This window comes from Chiloscyllium plagiosum, chromosome 24 (assembly GCF_004010195.1).
Source record: "Chiloscyllium plagiosum isolate BGI_BamShark_2017 chromosome 24, ASM401019v2, whole genome shotgun sequence".
Classification (NCBI taxonomy): Eukaryota; Metazoa; Chordata; class Chondrichthyes; order Orectolobiformes; family Hemiscylliidae; genus Chiloscyllium; species Chiloscyllium plagiosum.
Genome location: NC_057733.1, coordinates 25,977,682 through 26,000,230, shown reverse-complemented (window position 1 = coordinate 26,000,230; position 22,549 = coordinate 25,977,682). Strand labels below are relative to the sequence as shown.

General features: G+C 41.0%; 1 long non-coding RNA gene across 2 annotated transcripts in view; it reads right to left on the bottom strand.

The window, feature by feature from the left end:
• LOC122562103 overlaps positions 1–22,549 on the bottom strand; it is a 354,404-nt gene that overhangs the window by 260,234 nt on the left and 71,621 nt on the right. For both annotated transcript variants that reach the window (XR_006315215.1, XR_006315216.1), the window contains one exon: positions 11,599–11,646. This is a non-coding gene — a long non-coding RNA (uncharacterized LOC122562103). The remainder of the gene's footprint in view (positions 1–11,598; positions 11,647–22,549) is intronic.

The following is a 22,549-nucleotide window of genomic DNA, read 5'->3' as shown; positions in this document are numbered from 1 at the left end:
AAAGGGGACATGAGATATCTTTGGCAAATAGAATTAAGGAGAATCCAAAGGTTTTTACAACTACATTAAGGACAAAAGGGTAACTGGGGAGAGAATATGGCCCCTCAATGATCAGCAAGGTGGCCTTCGTGTGGAGCCGCAGAAAATGGGAGAGATACTAAATGAGTATTTTGCATCAGTATTTATTGTGGAAAAGGACATGGAAGATATAGAATGTAGGGAAATAGATGGTGACACCTTGAAAAATGTCTATATTACAGAGGAGGAAGTGCTGGATATCTTGAAATGCATAAAGGTGGATAAATCCCCAGGACCTGATCAGGTGGACCCCAGAATTCTGTGGGAAGCTAGGGAAGTGATTGCTGGGCCTCTTGCTGAGATATTTATATCATCAATAGTAACAGGTGAGGTGCCGGAAGGCTGGAGGTTGGCTAGCGTGGTGCCACTGTTTACGAAGGGTGGTAAGGACAAGCCAGGAAACTATAGACCAGTGAGCCTGATGTCAGTGGTGGGCAAGTTGTTGGAGGGAATCCTGAGGGACAGGATGAACATGTATTTGGAAAGGCAAGGACTGATTAGGGATAGTCAACATGGCTTTGTGCGTGGGAAATCATGTATCACAAACTTGATTGAGTTTTTTGAAGAAGTAACAAGGATGATTGATGAGAGCAGAGCGGTAGATGTGATCTATATAGACTTCATTAAGGCCTTCGACAAGGTTCCCCATGGGAGACTAGTTAGCAAGGTTAGATCTCACGGAATTCAGGGAGAACTAGCCAATTGAATACAGAATTGGCTCAAAGGTAGAAGACAGAGGGTGGGGTGGAGGGTTGTTTTTCAGACTGGAGGCCTGTGACCATTGGAATGCCACAAGGATCGGTGCTGGGTTCTCTACTTTTCGTCATTTATATAAATGATTTGGATGTGAGCATAAGAGGTACAGTTAGTAAGTTTGCAGATGACACCAAAATTGGAGTTGACATGCACGTTGCCAGGGTTGGAGGATTTGAGCTATCGGGAGAGGCTGAACAGGGTGGGGCTGTTTTCCCTGGAGCTTCAGAGGGGTGGCCTTATAGAGGTTTACAAAATTAAGAGGGGCATGGATAGGATAAATAGACAAAGTCTTTTCCCCTGGGTTGGGAGAATCCAGAACTAGAGGGCATCGGTTTAGGGGAAAGATATAAAAGGGACCTAAGGGGCAACGTTTTCATGCAGAAGGTGGTATGTGTATGGAATGAGCTGCCAGAGGAAGTGGTGGAGACTCGTACAATTGCAACATTTAAGAGGCATCTGAATGGGTATATGAATAGGAAGAGTTTGGATGGATATGGGCCGGGTGCTGGCAGGTGGGACTAGATTGGGTTGGGATAACTCGTTGGCATGGACGGGTTGGACCGAAGGGTCTGTTTCCGTGCTGTACATCTCTATGATTCTATGACAAAAAAATTCAAAGTATAATCTTTCGGGTTTAGGAATTTTTACTGACAGGACCTTTTGGATTGAAAAGGAGGAACCACTTTGTTGTTTTACTTTGAATATGTCTGCTGAAATAAACTGTTTTTGTCAGCACTTTTCTCATGTTCCCCCAAATAATTTAAGCTATTTTCTTTCAAAGTATTCGATATACCGTTCAAAAGCCAATAACCTTAGGCATTCTTAAGTTGATTAATGAAAAATCAACATTTCAGACACCTTAATATTTTACCTTTAAAAAGGGCTTCTGATTAAAATCCCATTTTAAAGCAGGTTAAATTGGGTCGGCTTTTGTGGTAACGGAACATAAGTGGCATTAACAAAGCAACGTGCTGTCAGTGATGTGACAGGCTCCTGCTGCCTATTTCAAAAGCTGTAAAAGGACAACAAAGAAAAATCAAGAGAGAAAAAAAGTGTTGTGTAATGGCAACTGCTATGTTCCACAGGCATAAATTACTCTGCCAGTAAATTATTTTGATTTAAGCAATCTGTTCATCTGAATAATGAACACTCACAGCTTCATAGTTCATACACAGTAACAGAAGGGGGCAACGGAGAGCAGCAAAACTCAAAGACACAATTGGTTGCGCTAAAATAAAGGAAGAGCAGTCAGATTCTAATTTTCAATGCATATTCTCCCATGGTGATACAGTCTAAAACATGTCAATCTAAATGAAACCAAGCATACACCCTGTTGTTATATTTCTATCCAGATTTTGTTTAAGCATAGATAACTAAAATAAGACTCCCAGCATTACTTTGTTATTTTATCCTCAACAACTGCCCTGTACTGTCCTCTCGCAATCCCTCTGGGTTGTGGAACAATTCATCGTAAAAGCGTTGAAACTCTAATGTGAACTTCATAGGATTGGGCTCCAGTAGGAATTGATTGTTTTACCCTTGTGCAAGTCAGGCAGTTGGAATCATCAAGGTTCTCAGAAAGCTGGAGAGCTGAGGCAGCACCAAAAACTGGAGGGCTGTTAATCTCTCTTGTATATTTTAAGTCACATGGATAATTTTCTAGTGAAATTATGTTTTCAAGATATAAAAACAAAAAAGGGCTATGTTTCTTCAATTGTTCCCTGCTGATTAGCCAATGTTATCAGTGTTTCCTCCATCCTATTCAATGTTTCTGGCACCTGAACATTTTCACATTCTTGATTTGTATCAGTATCAATGTAAAGTATCTACGTCATATTTCACTTAGGGATTAGGTCAAAGATTGATCGAAAGCTCTGCCCTTCAGATATTGTCCTGTACATACAAGCTGTCTCCCTTTCTCAGTGTGCGCAACATGAACTGGAGAGAAATAGGGGTTTATTTTATAAAAAAAAATAAAAACACAGACATTATTTATTGGGAATAGTTACAAAGGAAGCAAATCTGAACAAAATAAAGCTGTATTGAGTAGTTATAATTTAGAAGACTCTTTATTTTGTTGATTTCTTGATAAACATTTAAAAAGATGAATATATTTTATTACTGCAAGGAGCTATCTGTATTAATTCAACATCACTGCTTCTGAAATTGCCAGTACTGCTGTCCCACTAATAACCAATCATCACAATAACAATTGAGAACAAACAACGTTTGTGTTTAGTTTCAAGCTGGTAACAGAGTGTAGCCATAATTTTGCACACAGATAGGCTCAGTGAAATGCAAGTGCATCCACCATCACGTGAACAATTTGATCTTGTGTTGCAAGCATTGTTTGGAACCTTAGGCTGGCAGGTGGAATGTAAAGATTTAAAAACAAAATATACTCTTCAATAATGAATTTTTCATTATGTTCTTTTTGATAATGTTTAAAGTTTCTCTAAACTGCTCGCTTTCTACACAACGAAAGGAATGTTATTTTGTGAAGGAATAGGTTGTGTTATTGGTTGTACTCTCAATTAGCAAAATAACCAATGTGCAAAAATTGGATCTTTCATAGCCCAATTTTTTTTATTTCACCAAACTAATTGAAATCTTATTGATGAATTGACAAGCATGCAGATGCAAAATTCAAAATGCTAAACAAAACACATTATTCAGTGATGTGGAGAAAAAATAAATTATATTTTTCCCCTCCTTCTTCCTGTGAACCACAAGGAGAAAATCAATTTCACATTTGTATGTCTATTTGCATTACTGCCTGCTCCATGCAGCATAGTTAACCAACCAAAGAGCTGTAGCAGATATACAGATCCACTCCCTTGCATAAATAATCATGCTTATATAAGAAGCTGCTACTTTCCAGACTTTTCTGCCAACTGTCATGTATTCAGAGAAAAAAGAAATACAAATTAAAAGCTTCATTTTTCACATTTACAGCCTGGATGTTTGATATGAGGAACTGCACAGTGGATTGGTGATAATTAAATATTATATTTAAAACCTACAGAACTGATAGATTGATCTATTCTATTTTCAGTTGAAGTTTTCCAAATAACCAGTGGTGTCACTATAAAGCATCCACCCTATCAACGAGTCAATATAATTTTCAATCATTTCAAATCATTTCCTTCAATTAATGGGCATCACTAAAAAGCCCTTTCAACTTCCTTGTGTCATGATGATCATACCTTGAGTATTTTTTTCTTGAAGTACAATAATAATCTTTTCCATTGCCTCCAAATTCAAACGATGGTGAATAATGTGGGAACCTACATTCTGAAGAAAGAAACAATGCTTCCGTTTATAGGAGAGAAGGTAAATTGTTTTCTAAATGAAACAACAATTCCTTCTAAAGTAAACTACTTCTGAAACGAATTTAAACAAAACTCCCTACATTCTTCTGAACTGAAATGAAATATAATGGCCTTATGTTTATTCCACTTCTTTTAAACACTACAGTATAAAGATCTTTCCATTAACATTTCAGTGGTCTGCAGTTAACTGCTATTTGGCAAATACAAGAGCAAGTCACTACTCCAGAAGGACTTTATCATCTTGATTTTTAAAGACACTCCTTCACAAAAGTAGCTAGCCCTTGTATATCAATATTTTGAAAACCAAACTACATTTGTCATCACAATTGACATAACTGAACCTGACTAGGCGAAAGTGAGGACTGCAGATGCTGGAGATTAGAGTCGAGAGTGTGGTGCTGGAAAAGCACAGCAGGTCAGGCAGCATCCGAGAAACAGGAGAATCGACATTACAAGTAAAAGCCCTTCATCACCTGAGAAAAGTTTCTATCCACATATTTAAACCATCACAAAGACTGTCGATTTGTACATTGACTTTTTCCCTGTCTCAGCTCATTTGCTGATGAAACCCTCACTCATAGCTTTGTTAATTCCAGGCTTGATCTTTCTAGTGCACCTCAAGCTGGCCTCCCACCTTCCGCCCTCAATAAAATGAAATAATTGAAAACTTTTCTGCTCCTGTCTTTACTCTCACAAAGTCCTGTTCCTCTATCAGCGTTCACTGCCTTAGATTGGTTCACGATCAAACAATATCTCAATTTTAAAATTTTTAACCATATGTTGAAATCATTTCATTTGTCCTCATCTTTATAATCTCACCCAGACGCACAATTCACGGCAATCTGAATTGGTCAAAATCTTACCTCTTGAGTATCCTGAATTTTAATTCATCCTCCTCTGTCACTGTGGGTTGTTTCCCTCATAGCCTAATTGCCCCGAGCTCTTGAATTCTCTTCGTACACCTCTCTGCCTCAATACCTTGCATTCCTCTTCAAAGATCTTACAATCATGAGAAATAGAGGCAGGAGCAGGCCATTTTTTCCCACAGGCCTGCTCTGTCACTTATGGATGATCTGACTGATTCATTTTACTGCCTGATTCCCATAACCCTTGATGTATGGGGATACACTGAGTACTCAATCAAGCACCCTCAGAATCTTACTTAATTCCATGAGATCATCTTTTATTTTTAAAAATTCAAATGAGTACAGGGCCAACTCAATTATACTTTTTCTCAAAAGGCAACTCTTTCATTGCAAAACTAAGCTTCGTGAACCATCTTTAAAGCATGTCCAATGCAAAACTGTATACAGTATTTGTGAGGTTGTGGTTCTAATGCCCTCTAGTTGTTGCAAAACTTTCCTACATTTAAGCTATATGCCTCTTGCAATAAAGTCCAACATTGCATTTGCCTTCCTGTTGCACGTCCACACTAGGTGGTCTAGTGTCACAATGTTACTGCTCTGGGTTCAGGCCCCATGCCAGAACCAATGTTCAAGGAAGGTAATTTCACAATGGGCTGAACAGGTTGAGTATCAATCTGCAAATTCTTTCAACACATGTTAATCACATGCATTTGGAGTGGGGGAGATTCCTTGTCAGCCATGTGATGGGAAGAAAGTTGGAGTCCTTATCCATCACCATCCATAGCTCCAAGCTATAACATGCATGTGAGTGTATATGCTTCCACAGATACTTTGACGTACAAGGATACCTAGATCTCTCTCACAACATTCTGTAATATTCTTTCAGTCAAAGTGGACAAATTCACTTATTTGAAATATTACATCTTTTCTGACTCACTTACATTAGCTACATCCATTTATAGATTTGTTGTATCTTCCTCACATCTTACTTACCCCTTCATTGTATTGTCAGTGGCCACACTGAAGTTTGTCTCTTCATCTAACCATTTATGATAGACTTTAAATATTTGAGGTCCTCAAATGAGTTCCTGCAGTATTCTGTTGATTACAGTTTTTCAGCCTGAAAATGATCCATTTATCCTACCTCCGCTTCCTGTTAGTTAATCAGTCCATGCTAACATGAGTTCTTATCTTATACCTTAACTTTTTATGAGACACCCTTATCAAATGCCTTTGAAAAATCCTTATACACGACATCAACTGAATGTCCTTTAACTACCATGCTTGTTATTTCTTCCAAGAACTATAATAAATTTGTTAAATGTAACTTCCCTTAATAATGTTGGCTCTGCCTGATTGCACTATAATTTTCTAAATCTACTGCTTAACTTCCTTAAAATTGATTTTTAGCATTTTTCTAATGACAGATATAGAGCTAACTGCCTATAATTTCAGGCTTTTAGTCTCCTTCCTTTTTAAAATGGAGATTTTATATTAATTGTCTTCCAATATGTTGAGACTTTTCCAGAGTTTAAGAAATTTTGGAAGATTACAACCAATTTGTCCATTATCTCCATAGACACTTATTTAAGATCACCCAAAGAGTATTTGTTAGCCATTAGTCTCATTAGTTTTACCGATATCATTTCTCTAATGATTATCACCTCTGATTACCAATTCTGAGGACGGATTCCTGGACCTGAAACATTAAACTTTGATTTCTCTCCTCAGATGCTGCCAGACCTTGTGACAAACCTGTTCCTTTGACAAGGTTAGATTGTCTTGGCTTTTTTCAGAGAGATTCTAAATGACCTAAGGCTCCTACTTGGCTCAGTTTGAAAGGGTTATTGGGGCCTTTTTTGTTTACCCCTAACAGATAATGCCTCTGGCCAAAGCCTTTCATGCCTTGAAAAAAACTGGTATAATCAAAGGGCTGTGTAGCTAGCCTTGGTTTAGATTAGAGTTAATTGCAGCAGAGCATGTGTGAAAAAGGTTGCTGAACTCTCTGACATGAAACCTGTAAGGTTTTTGTGTCATTTTTAATCTTTGTGCTCAGGAGTCTATTTATGGGGATTGTTGCAAGTATCTTTGAAACAGCATCATTAAGTCGGAGATAGTTTGTTGGGTTTGGAATGGATAAGTTATCCGGTATTCTATTTTCTGTTCTTTGTGCTTCATGCTGTAATTTTGTAAATGAATTCTGTTTGTTTATAACTTGACAGTCGGACCAGATCATTCTTTCCGGGAATATCCACTATGCCCTTATCAAAAACAAATAGCAAAGTTACGGTATGGGCTACCTGCTTCAAAATGTTTTGAGGTGTCAGGTCTGGCCATAACAACCTGCTGAGCTATTCCAGCAATTTCATTTTTGTTTTCCATCCACAGTTCTTTTTTTTAAATTCTCTTATGATTATGATTGTTTTAAGTTCTTTCCTCCATTTCATGCGTTGTATTTCCATTATTTTTTTGAATCTTCTACTGTGAAGACAGATACAAAACATCCATACACATCTCTACCATTTCCTGGTTTCCTAATATTAAATATCCAGTCTTATACTCCAAGGCACCAAATTTATTTTGAGCAAAACTTTTCCTAATTATGGACTTGTAGAAGCTTTTACTGCCTGACTTTACATTTCTTGCTAAATTTCCCCAATACCTATCCATTTTGTTTTTTTAGGCATTCTTTATTGATTCAATATACACACACATATACACTCTCTCTCACAGATACTCACAAACCTCCCCCCCCCCACCACACATATACATACACACACACCCACACACACACACAAAAATCCACATGCACAAATATGTATATACTTTTGTGGGGTGAATTTGTACTTTCAGAGTTACATTGTACTTTGCTCAAAAACTGCATGAATCCATGTAAGATTCTGTTAATTCATATTTTTAGATTAGAATCAGTCTAAACATTATGGCACAGTCAGCAGCACACAGGGGCTAATACAATAACATTATAATCTGGGCTGACACCAATTGTTAAAGTTAACCTGAAAATGTAACTTTTTAAAAACGTTTTGTGATTTGCATATGAAAGAAGTGAAACTATCATGGTCATTCTAACAGATGAGAGACTCAACAAACAATCAAGGTATTTTTCAATGTATAATTTCAGTTACATCACACTGTAAACTTTTGCTATAAATTCTGTGTCTTACAGTTGTGTACTCCACAACCACCTGATGAAGGAGCAGCGCTTTGAAAACTAATGCTTCCAATTAAACATGTTGGACTATAACCTGGTCTTGTGTGATTTTTAAATTTGTACACCCCAGTCCAACACTGGCATCTTCAAATCCTGAATATTCAGGTCCAGGATTTACTCACCTTGCAACTATGTTGCAATGACTTTTGTTATACTCATTTATTATGGATGGTCCTACTAGTTCATCCGTATTGATAAACGTACTTTGCACATGCAGATAAAGAGCGTTTAATTGTGCATTTTTAACATTTTCCCAACTCTGGTTTTAATTGATGGTGCATTCTTCAGTTATCTGCTTGGTATCCTATTACCCTTTGTTTGTTATTTCCTGTATTGTTACTTTTGTCCTTTAGCACCTTATCCTTTAAATTTGCAAACCAGTAAGACATTATATGGATCCTCTTGCTACTAAGGCCCTTAAAATCTCCCTCTCTGACTAAGCTATTGGTCATATGATTTAATTTCTTATGTGATTTATTATCATATTTCATTTATATTGTTCCTGCAAAGCAGGTTAGGATGTTTACTGCATTATGGTTTGTGTGTAAGTATAAGTTGCCATTTTTCCAGAAGAATTCCTTTTCTCACTGCATAATAATCACTTTGCACTTATAACAACTTGCCTCGCAATACTTCAAAACCTAAAAGTTCAAGTGCAAGTTATTTGCTGTGCTCTGGAAATATCTGGCCTGTTTTGTGTATCATTTTCATAGTTGTTAAATGCACATTACTCAGTTATTTTGGGGCTGTGGAAGCAGTTGTGTGCAGTGCATCAGCCATTGAGAAATCTGAGGAACATATGTAGGCTAATGGCCAGCTCTCAGGGTTTCCAAAAACAATGAGACACCTTATACAATGTGTGCATGAAATGGGTTGTTGGTGGATGGAACTCTTGGGGGAGGATGGGCACAACTAGGAGAAAGAGACAGAGTTTTGTTAACTGAAAGAATTAAGGAATGTGAGACAAAGGCAAGTACATAAATTCATGGCTAAGATCAGTCCTGATAACACTGAAAAGTGGAACAGGCTTGAAAAACTGAATTCTACCAGGAAAACAGTCAAACAATTGCAGAAGGAGGGGGAAAAGTATCAAAGAAAGAGAGGAAGCTCATGTGGAACAAGATAAAGGGAACAGCCCCCCATGAATAATTAAATCACAGCTCACACTCTTACTACTTAAGGGTGGAAAGGTTACCCTGAAAACCTGTGGGACACCTATTAACCCAAGGAGCTGTCCTTGAGTACCTGTGAAATGAAAATCTGCAATCAAGCGTTGAATCCAATTAACTTAAATAAACACTGCATATTTCTATCCCTGAAAAGTGTACAAGACCAATGCTGTAAATTACATTTGGATCAGGCTCCAATACCAACAGACTTAAGGTAACACATTTCATTTCTCGCTTACGAAGATGTGCTAACGTTTTGCTCTTAAATGAATATTTATGCTCCGCTGATGCATTAGGAGAAATCATGAAGCAATCTGTGCAAGGAATCTGACTGGATTGCATCAAATAAATGCATTTTTCTGAGAAAAAGAGGTTGAATTCTGATGAGGAAATAATTTGTGTGTTGCAGTCAGGTGTGGAACTACCTTCATGTGTATGCTAACGACAGTGTGCTCCAATTATCAAACACACTGACCTGGAATTTCTGCTTGATTGTGCATGGGTTTTTTCTGTCACAACTCACCTTATAAATCTGTAACTGGCACAAAAGATTGCAGAATTTTAAGAAAAATTGTATTCTGCAGTCCATTGTGCTAGCTTATTATTGGGGAAAAAAATCAGTCCAGAAGTGGGACCTGCCCACAACATGGACCATATTCCTCAGGGTGAATTAATCACAAATGATATTTACACTTCTTGCAGGTTTTTGCAGGACTAAGAAATTATTCAGAAACTATTCTGGGCTGTATCTTACCAAATGTAATTGCCTCTTTCTCTCACTATGTTATACTATCTTGTTCAATGTTAAGGATCTGGATTTAGAGAAATCACTTTTGGAACATACAGATGATACTTGCATTCATTGAGCTGGGAGCAACTGTCCACAATATTTTTCTAATAAGGCTTCAGACAGAAACAAAAACAAAGTATGAAGCATTGGGAATTTATAGAGACAGAAGACTTTGCCATGCAATTTGTATTAAATACTGGTAAATATTATTAGTAAGCCAGTTATAAGGGGGACATGACATAGAAACTAGGAGCAAGAGTAGGTCATTCGGTACTTTGAGCCAGCTTCCTAATTCATTATGATCATGACTGATCATCCAGCTCAGTAGCCTGTTCCACCCTTTCCCCATATCTTTTGATCATTTTAGCAGCAAGTGCTATATCCAACTCCTTCATGAAATCATACGATGTTTTTGCCTTGATTGCTTTCTGTGATAGCAAATTCCACAGACTCACCACTCTTTGGGTAAAGACATTTCTCTGCATCTCAGTCCTAAATGGATTACTCTGTATCCTTAGGCTGTGACCTCTGGTTCTGGACTCCCTGCCATTGGGACCATCCTTTCTGCATCTACCCTGTCCTAGTGGTGTTAGATTTCTATAAAATTCATGAGTTTTTTCTACATTATTTCTGCAAGTGGCATTTGTAGGGATCGGCAAAATCCTGAATTTTACAACTGCTCAAATGTTTCTCCATCTCACAGAAAAACATCGGTCAGTGTGGCACATCACCCAGATCATTTGACTCATCATATTTTCCAAACTGTGCATACAGCAGCTTAAACTGACTCATCATATTTTCCAAACTGCGCATACAGCTGCTTGAACGGCCTCATCATACTTTCTAATCTCTGCATATAGCAGCTTCAACCTATTTAGGCAAGTAAGTAATCGAAAGCTCTGTTTTCTGAATGTCAGTGAATTTATACCTATTTTAATACCTGTTTGCAACTGTGTTCTTAAAAGTACCTCGCATTTTGCCAGTTTCACTTCATATTATTCCTACAGGGTTTTAAAGAGGGTCACTATTAAAGGCTAAGTAGAAAACCATACCATATAAGCATGAAGCGCAGAAAATACTCAATAACTGTCAAACTTTGGGATAGATCTGAAAGAAAATTTAATGTAGCTCTCAATTTCTTAATTAAGGACAAGCTTGCAACTTGTAGTGCTTCTCAGAAAAGTGGCATAGTCAAGATAAAATATGTTTAAATCTTGATAAACTACACCATTTCTCCAATCTGAATAGTGTTTCTCAGTTGGCAATGGATGGACATTACAGAGCTTTATTTGATACGTTCACAGTTACTGTTTAGACCATGTAAATAGTTTATTTTCTGGATTATATCCAATTGAAAAGTAAATGGTGTTCTTACCTTCAGATCAGATTACTTTCCAGGAAATGTCCCCTTCTTTTTACAATTCTGTAAAAATAAAGCATGATGGTTAAAATGCTAATTGTTGATAGAGACTTTTAAGAAACAATGATTGGAAGATGAACGATATATTTTCCTCAATTCTTTTGTGCTTTTGCAATGCATAAATAACATTACATAACACTTAAATGCACAAAAGAACAGACATTGCCATTTCAGCAGTAAAAGTAGTATTCAGTGGCTTCAACTTATTTTAGTGAATTTATGAAAAGCCAAATTCTAATGCAGTGACTACTCAAATGGTACTCTTGGACGTAACACTAGTTGTATTACACATTAGTGGGACTGGAGAATTGGTAGCTGGATGACCCTTCAAAGATGACTTCTCTTTATGCAGCTGTGATATTGTCCTTAATCAGTAATGCAACCCCCCCACACGTTTTAGAGGGCAAGATGGTCGTGCTTTCTTGAAAGTAGGTCATCTTAGCTTCAGGATATCTCTGCAGGAGTTCTTTAATATACTGTCCTATGCCCGACCATCTTCAGCTGCTTAATCAGTGACCTTCCCATCATCATAGGTTAAAAGTAGGATGCTTGCTGATGATTGCTCAATGTTAGAACTGGAATTACAATTAAAATTAGCTTTATTGTCGCATGAGTACAGACAAAAGTTTACCAATCATCACATATGGTGCCATCTTAGGTACAAATGTACCTAGGTACAGATTTGTAAGTACAAATTCTTAGGGAAAAATTAGAAAAATAAAGAAATAAAATGTCCAGTATTTCAGACCTTCACATCATCTTAGGTATAAAAGCAAAAAACATAGAAATATATTTGAGAAATAAAGAAATAATACATTTAGAATAACAGTCCCTTCAGTACGTGCTGGGTTTAACGTCAGGGCTCTCGAGGCCAGGAATGTTAGGAGTCTACTCTGGAATCACCTCACGGCCAAGAGTCTGAGCTAAGCCCAGGAGTCCACACTGGCTTCACCTTGAGGCTCATGAGGCCAGGAATCTGTGCTGGGGCCGGGAGTCACGATGACATCATGTGAGGCTCTTAAGGCCAGGAGTCCATGCTGAGGCCAGGTGTCCACGTAAGGCCAGGTGTCCGTACCGAGGCCAGGTGTCCATGCTGAGACCAGGTGCCTGTACTGAGGCCAGGTGTCCATAGTGAGGCCAGGTGACCTCAGCATGGGCACTTGGTCTTAAACGGACACCTGGCCTAAGCATGGACACCTGGCCTTAAGCTGACACCTGGTCTTAGCATGGACACCTGGCCTTGAGCGGACACCGGGCCTCACTGTGGACACTTGGCGTCAGCACAGACGCCTGGCCTTATGCGAACACCTGGCCTCAGCATGGACACCTGGCTTCAGTGCGGATACCTGGCCTCAGTACGGACACTTGGCCTCAGCGCGGACACCTGGCCTCAGTGCAGACATATGGCCTCAGCAAGGACACCTGGCCTTATACGAACACCTGGCCTCAACGCAGACACCTGGCCTCAGCAAGGACACCTGGCCTTTTACTAACACCTAGCCTCAGCGCAGACACCTAGCCTCAGCATGGACACCTGGTCTCAGCATAGACACCTGGCCTTATGCGGACACCTGGCCTCCATGTGAACACTTGGCCTCAGTGCGGACACCTGGCCTCAGTACGGACACCTGGCCTCAGCACGGACATCTGGCCTCAGCACGGACATCTGGCCTCAGTGCGGATACCTGGCCTCAGTACGGACACTTGGCCTCAGCACGGACACCTGGCCTCAGTGCGGATACCTGGCCTCAGTACGGACACTTGGCTTCAGCGCAGACACCTGGCCTCAGCGCAGACATATGGCCTCAGCAAGGACACCTGGCCTTTTACTAACACCTGGCCTCAGCGCAGACACCTAGCCTCAGTGTGGACACCTGGTCTCAGCATAGACACCTGGCCTTATGCGGACACCTGGCCTCCATGTGAACACTTGGCCTCAGTGTGGGCACCTGGCCTCAGTGTGGGCACCTGGCCTCAGCATGGACACCTGGCCTCAGCATGGACACCTGGCCTTATGCGGACACCTGGCCTCCACATGGACACCTGGCCCTACAGGGACACCTGGCCTTATGCGGACCCCAGCCTCAGTGGATACCTGGCCTTACACAGACACTTAAGGCCAGTTGTCCATGCTGTTAAGTGTCTGTGCTGAGGCTACGTGTCCGTGCTGAGCTAGGTATTCACACTAAGGCCAGGTGTCTGCTCTGAGGCCAGGTATCCACGCTGAGGTCAGGTATCCACACTAAGGCCAGGTGTCAGCACTGAGGCCAGATATTCACGCTAAGGTCAGGTATTCACACTTAGGCCAGGTGTCTGCTCTGAGGCCAGGTATCCACGCTGAGGTCAGGTATCCACACTAAGGCCAGGTGTCAGCACTGAGGCCAGATATTTACGCTAAGGTCAGGTATCCACACTAAGGCCAGGTATCTGCTCTGAGGCCAGGTATCCACACTAAGGCCAGATATCTGCACTCTGGCCAGGTGTCTTCACTGAGGCCAGGTATCTGCACTGATGCCAGGTGTCTGCGCTGAGGCCAGGTATCTGCGCTGAGGCCAGGTGTCCGTACTGAGGCCAGGTGTCCGCACTGAGGCCAGGAATTCCGCACTGAGGTCAGGTCTTTGCATGGAGGCCAGGTTTCTGCACGGAGGCCAGGTTTCCGCACCGAGGCCAGGTGTCTGCACTGAGGCTGTGTGTCTGCACTGAGGCCAGGTATCCACACTGCGGCCAGGTGTCCACGCTGAGGTCAGGTGTCTGCATTGAGGCCGTGTGTCTGCACTGAGGCCAGGTGTCCCTGCTAAGGCCAGGTATCCATATTAAGGACAGGTATCCACACTAAGGCCAAGTATCCACACTGAGTCCAGGTGTCCGTGCTGAGGCTGGGATTCCACGTATGGCTAGGTGTCTGCACTGAGGCTAGGGGTCCACACTGAGACTAGGTGCTCGCACTGAGGCCAGGTGCTCGCACTGACGCTGGCAGTCTGCAAAATGCCAGAAGTCTGCTCTGAGGCCAAGAGTTCTCACTGAGATTTGGAGTCTGTGCCGAGGCTGGAGGTTCTCGTTGGTTTCACGAAAAAAGAAGACAAAGAAAATAACATGAAGGAAAAGACAAAAACATAACAGAAACATTTAGCACAATTCATGGCTCATCAGATACTGCAGTAGTCAATGTTGATATGCAGTAAGACCTGGCCATTATCCAGGCTTGAGCTGGTAAGTGGCAAGTAGCATTTGCACCAAACAGGTGCCTGGCAAATACCATCGCTAACCAGAAAGAATCTAACCATTGCATTCAATGGCATTACCATCACTGAATCCCCCAATGTCAAAATCCAGGGGTAAGGGTTGTTACCTGCCATGATCGGGACAAGGTTGACCTCATTGATTTGTTAACCTGGGCCAGTCAGGAGGTTTCTGGCTGACCAATATAACCAGGAGAGTTGCCGATTGCCTGCCCCTCTTCTGCAGTTATGTCAACGCCCGGGTGTCCCTGGAGAAAGAGCACGCGGTGTCCACCAACACCTTTGAGCTGTTCAGGGAGAGGTGGGCACTGCAGGGAGTGGAGTGTATTATTTCCCCCTCCAACTCTATTTTGATTTAATCCCTGCCCTCCCCTTCACTGTTTGATCACACAGCATTGCCCTCTAAGAAGGACACTGCTTGTTACTGGCCACTTGGGTTTTCCTTTCTTCCTGGTGGTGGAAATCTAATAAAGAGTTGTACACCTTGTGTCTTTCACTATGTCTCACACCTACACACACTGGGGAAAATATTAGTACCAGTTAGGTGGTAGTTTGGGGGCATTATATATATCCAAAAAAAAACAGGAGACTCCCCCTCCAACTCTATTTTGATTTAACCCTGCCCTCCCTTTCACATTTTTGATCACGCAGCATTGCCCTCTGATGAGAAGGACACTGCTTGTCACTGGCCACCCTGGTGTTTCCTTTCTTCCTGGTGGTGGAAGATTAGATTAGATTATTAGATTACATTACAGTGTGAAACAGGCCCTTCGGCCCAACAAGTCCACACCGACCCGCCAAAGCACAACCCACCCATACCCCTATATTTACCCATTACCTAACTCTACGGGCAATTTAACATGGTCAATTCACCTAACCTGCACATCTTTGGGATTGTGGAAGGAAACCGGAGCACCTGGAGGAAACCCACGCAGACACGGGAAGAATGTGCAAACTCCACACAGTCAGTCACCTGAGGCGGGAATTGAACCCGGGTCTCAGGCGCTGTGAGGCAGCAGTGCTAACCACTGTGCCGCCCACGAAATTGAATAAAGATTTGTACATCTGTTGTCTTTCATTGTGTTTCACACACAACATGGGTTGGGAAAAAATATGAACTGGGTTTCCTCCGAATGCTCCGGTTTCCTCCCACAATCCAAAAGATGTGCAGCTCAGGTGAACTGGCCATGCTAAATTGCCATTGTGTTAGGTGCATTAGTCAGGGGTAAATATAGGGTAGGGAAGGGTCTGGTGGGTTGCTCTTTGGAGGTTTGGTGTGGACTTGTTGGGCCAAGAGTCTTGTTTCCATACTGTAGGGAATCTAATCAAACCATTTAAAGATTAGAATCTCCTCAGAAAAAAAAATATAACCAGGAGATTAGAATCTCCTCAGATCAGGCGACTGACTTTGTGCTGGCTGATGCCACAGTCAGTGCGTTCCTGCTGGTAGGAGGAAAGTTTCTTTGTCTTTTCCCCCTTGTTTAGGAAAGCTATTTGTTCTCTTTTTTGGGTTTCACTATTGTTTGTGTTTATTTTTTTCTTTATTTTGAGCTGTGCTATAACCAGGAGACTATGCTCACTACTGCTGCATGGGAGTACGGGGGAGGAGGGGGAATAATATGGATATAACCAGGGCATTTGAATCTCTTCAGTTCAGAGACTGACTCTGAGCTGGCTGGCCACAGTACTGTGCACAAGCAAATAAAGGATGACTTGGTGATGGGACACCAGCCTCATTACCATTGATCAGAAACTGAACAGATTGAACCACATAAATAATATAGCTACAAGCACAGGTCAGAGGCTCGGAATCCTGTAATGAGTAATTCATCTCCTGACTCCCCAAAACCTGTTCACCATTGACAAGCCACAAGTCAGGAATGTGATGGAGTACTCCTCACTTGCCAGGATAGATACAGCTCCAACTAACTCAAGAATATTAATACCATTGAGGACAAAGCAAACCACTTCATTGGCATCGCATTCACAAGCATCCACTCTCTCCATCATGGATGCATAGTGATTGCAGTGTGTAACATTTACAAGATGCATGGCAGAAATACACCAAACCTCCTTATACAGCACCTTGCATACCCACAACCGCTACCATCTAGAAGGACTTGCATGGTAGATACATAGGAACACCATCATCTGCCAGTTTCCTGTCCAAGCCATTCACCATCCTGACCATGAAATACATTGCCATTACTTCAGTGTTGCTGGGTGCCTCCCAATAGCATTTTGGGGTTGCCAACCTCAAACAGAAACATGCAAACACAGCAACTAAGAGCAGGTTATTTAGCCCTTTAAGCCTGCTCTTTCATTCAAATAATCACGTGATCCATTATCTCAACTCCATATTCCAATTTTCTCCACAAAACACTTGATGGCTTTAATACCTAAAATATCTCTCTCTTTCTTGAATAAATGGAGTGACCTGGCCTCCATTGTCTTCTCTGGTACAGAATTTCACAGATTACTATCCTTTGAGTGAAGAAATGTGTTCTCAGTCCGAAATGCCCTACTGCATATCCTGGTTTTAGATTTCCCAAACAGGGAAAACATCCTTCTTGCATCTCGTCTTTCCAGTCCTGTTGGTTTGTTATACATTTCCATTAGATCTTCCCTCACCCTTTGAAACTCTAGTGAATACAGGTCCAGTTGAACCAATCTGTCTTCACAGGATAGTTCTGCCATCCCTGGTATCAGCCTAGTGAACCTCTGCTGCACTCGCTGTATGTCAAGTATATCCTTCCTTAGGTAGGGAGGCTAAAACTGCATGCAACACTCGAAGTATGGTCTCACTGAGGCCCTGAACAACTGCAGTAAGATGTCCCTTAATTCTGATCTCGAAATTCTCTTAAAAAAAAGGCTTTCCTAACTGTGCCTGCTGTCTACTTTCATTGACTAGTGTACAAGGACAACATTTCCAAACGTATCACTATTTAAACGATATTCTGCCTTTCTGTTTTTCATACCAAAGTGAATAACTTCCATGCTATACTGCTTTTGTTTTGTGTTTGCTCACTCATTCAACTTGTCTAAATCACCTTGAAGCCTCCTTACTCAGTGGACAACCTGAATGAGTACGCCACCATTGTCACAGAGTTCACTCGCAAGTTTATGGAGGACTGCCCGCCAAAGAAGTTAATCTGAGTGCTCACCAACCAGAAACCTTGGATGAACTGGAAAATCCATTGCCTACTGAAGACCTAGTGGGCAGCATTCAAGTCAGATGATCCAAACCTATTCAGAAAATCCAGAGATGAACTCTGCAAAGCCATCAGACATGACAAGGGACAGTACCAGACCAAGTTAGAGACCCAGACCAACCATAAGGACACCCACTGCCTGTGGCACAACATAACAGGATACAAGATGAAGCAGAACAAGATAGTGGACAAAGACACATCCCTCCCTGTGGTGCCCAATACTTTCTATGCTCAGTTCTAGCAGAATGCCAGTGGTGTAGTGTCACATGCTCTGACAGGCCTGGATGTACCTGCTCCTTCTGTCACCACTGCAGACGTCAGATCGGTCTTCCTGGGAGTCAACCCAAGGAAAGCGAGGAGCCCGCACAGAGTCCCGGCCTTGCACTTAGATCCTGGGTGGATCAATTGACAGAGGTATTCACAGACGTCTTCAACCTCTCCCTCCGACAAGGCAAAGTCCCCACCTGCTTCAAGAAGGCCACCACCACCCCCGTAGCTAAGAAAGCACAAGCAACATGCCTTAATGACTACTGCCCTGTGGCTCTGATCTCAATAATCATGAAGTGCTTTGAGAGGCTGGTCATGGCTCACATCAACTCTAGCCTCCCAGCCTGTCTCAATCCCTGATAATTTGCCTACCGCGTAACAGGTGCTTAGCAGGTGCCATCTCCCTGACTCTACACTCATCCCTGGAACAACTAGATAACAAGGGCATCCGTGCTAGGCTCTTACTCATCAACTACAGTTCCTCCTTCAACACCATAGTCCCTGCCAGACTAATCTGAAAACTCCAAGACCTTGGTTTCTGCTCTGGCCTCCGCAACTGGATCCTCAGCTTCTTGACCCACAGACTGCAATCAGTGAAGATAGACAACTGCTCCTCCTCCACGATAACCCTCAACACTGGCGTCCTGCAAGGATTCGTCCAAAGACTGCTACTATACTCCTTCTACAACCACGACTGTGTAACGAAATTCCAAATGAACGCCATCTACAAGTTTACTGATGACAGCACTGTGGTAGGACAGATATCAAACAATGATGAATCAGAATTCGGGAAGGAGGTAGAATGCTTGGTAGTGTGGTGCAATGGTAACAAGTTCTCTCTCAGTATTGGCAAAAGAAGGGAGAGAACATGCCCCACCTACATCAACGGAGCTGAGGTGAAGTGAGTTGAGAGCGTTAAGTTCCTAGGAGTGATGATAACTGACAATGTGTCCTGGACCTCCAACGTAGATGTGTTGGTCAAGAAGGCACAACAATGCCTCTTCTTCTTCAGGTGGCTCAGGAAATTTGGCAAGTCCATAAGGACCCTCGCCAACATCTCCAGATGCACCATAGAAAGCATTCTATCCAGGTGCATAACGACCTGGTGTGGCAACTGCTCTGTCCAGGACTGTAGGAAGCTACAGAAAGTTGTATCCAACTCCAATTACACTTGTTGTTACCGCTGAAAGACTGCCAACATCAAAGACTCAACCCTGTCTAACCACCCTATGATCTGTACCTCCTTGTTTGCTATGATCTGCCTGTGCTTTTTGCTATACTTAGGTACATGTGATTACAATAAAATCAAACTCAAACTTACTTTCTCCTCATAATTCACAACCCCATTCAGTTTTGTACCATTGCAAATTTGGAAAAGTTACATTTGGTTCCATCATCCAGGTCATTTATATACTGAGGCCCAAGCACTGAGACACTGGACTACAGCATTCCAAGAAGGTGACTCACAATCACCTCCTCAACAGCAGTTAGGGATGGGCAATAACCAGAGACCCAGCCAGTGAAGCCCACATCCCATGGGTGAATAAGAAATTGCCTCACCAGAACCACAGACTACCAAGCCTGTTTTAAATTCAGACACTTACATTCTGTATGATGTGCTGAGAACTTTTCATCCTCAAATAAGAGTGAAAGTCTTTAAAGAATAGCATTTCCAAGAAATTATGAAACCAGAAAAGTTTATACATTCCTTGGAGAAACTAACAAACTAAAAAGCAAATAGTTGAATGCTAGTATAGAGGTCAATGTAATAGCTAACAGTTTTAACTCAGACATGGGAGCAGCAGTTTCAGTGCTCTCTGAGTAAGTAGAATAGCCATATCAGATAACATTGCAACTTTCATCAATTAGTCTATAAGGTCCAGAAGGAAACGCACTGAAGATCAAAGGACAACTAACTGCAAATCTGAAATGCAAAGAGAGAAATTTTAGAAATCATATACAGAATCCAGAATCTGGTTGCACTTTATTAACTAGAGCGCATGTAAGATCTAAACTAAATTTATAAAACGGACAAAATTGATGAAAAGGATCAAAATGATGAATTCATAACTAAATTTCCAAATGTTTTCAAAATGTTGGTTGAACTCGAAACTGTTTTCACATGTCACACATAATGCAAAACTCGTTTGTCTGTTTCCACCCAGGAAAGTCCGATGCCCAAGAAGAAAGTGAGAAGTAAAATAGAATGTTTCAACAAGGGGTTGTTCAATCAATAAACAGACAAATGCAGTAGGGAACTGTTATAATACCTGTTCCCAAACAAAATAGTTTATCAAAGTTGATGTTGACCTGATTGAATTGCAAGTGTGAAGTACACCCAATGGCTTCAGTAATGCAAAAAATACAAAGAGTACCATCTTTAGAAAAATGGACACAAACAGTGGATTCTGTCAGTTATCATGAGATAAATAGTCAAATCTTCCAACAGCCTTCATTTCATCATTTGGATATTATTGTATTGACCACATATTCTTAGTATCATTGCAACACCAAAGATAGTCCAGAGGATAATGTCAAACATGCTGGTAGGAATTGAAGGCTTCATTGAAGGCTTCATTTGTCTTAAGAATTTCATCCATGGATGTAATTCATCCATGATTACAGAGTATGATCTGAGTGGGTCACAAAAAAGTGTTCAAAACCCAACAGGATATGGGATTAACACTGAGCAGGCGACATGTTACTTAACGCATGGAAGACAGATACTTTGTAAAAATCCTTATTTTTTATGGCAATTCCATTTTAACTGGGGTACTTTAATGAATATTCTTTAAGTAAATTTAGTAAACAATTATGTTACATTACGCTAGGTAATTGTTCTTCTTCAAGAAAGATTTTTATGCATGTGATTATGCAAATAGGTTTAGTCAGAAACCCAAATCGTAACTTTGTTTCAGAAATAAAACAATGCAATTTCAAGGCAAATTAGTGCTCAGATTACATCCAATAGCAGCTTTTATCCTGATGACCTGCGTCTGCCATTCTTTCAACTGTAATCTCTGTTGGGACATTAAGGTCACATGGAGGATGGCTAGTTAAACACACCTCCAATAATTGATATCAGTTAATCAAGATCACCCGCTGCTTCTTCATTGGTGGGCAAATTGTTTTTACTTAAGTGCACATCAGGCATCGTCTCTGCTTTGTTTCATGTTTACTCTAAATTACTGAAATTCGTAAAATCTTGAAATTTGCTCTTTCTTAATGACTAATCATCAATGTCAAAATTGCTGCTCTTCTGAGCTTTCTTGTCTATCCTTTTTGTCAAGGTCTAAAGAACAGAACTAAATGCAATGTTATAATCCTGATAGAGGTGGATAATGTTTAAAGAAGAAATTTGAGCAGCCAGAAATGAAGTATACTGCAAAATTTTACATTTCTTTTGAATAACAAAAAAAATACTGTATATGAAGAAAATCTAATAAAAGCAACTTAACAGCTTATAAAACTTATGCTATCAAGTCATTTTTACTTTTTACTTCCTCCATTATGGTAAGAAAACTTCAAGGTCCATTCATGTTTCCTTGGAACAACCTTAAAAGTTATGATATAATCCTATGAAATTGACTCTAATCTCTTTAGGATTCCAGCTATTCCTCAAGACAGAAATAACTTGGGGGTAATTCCATTTGCTTCTGGCTAAGTAAGCCTTCAATTTTTCATGAAGGTCTCACAATTCTGAACTTATTAGCTCCTTGCCCTGATCTGAATATACTTCGGCTGTTTCCTTTTTGCATTTTGCTTCTACAGATTCTGAATCATTTTTTGAAAGCTAACAACTCAAGTTTACTGCTTTCCACCATAAGCCTCCATGAGGACCAGTGGAGTGCCACAAGGATCGGTGCTGGGTCCTCTACTTTTTGTCATTTACATAAATGATTTGGATGCGAGCATAAGAGGTACATTTAGTAAGTTTGCAGATGACACCAAAATTGGAGGTGTAAAGGACAGCGAAGAGGGTTACCTCAGATTACAACAGGATCTAGACCAGATGGGCCAATGGGCTGAGAAGTGCACATGGAGTTTAATTCAGGTAAATGCGAGGTGCTGCATTTTGGGAAAGCAAATCTTAGCAGGACTGATACACTTAATGGTAAGGTCCTAGGGAGTGTTGCTGAACAAAGAGACCTTGGAGTGCAGGTTCATAGCTCCTTGAAAGTGGAGTCG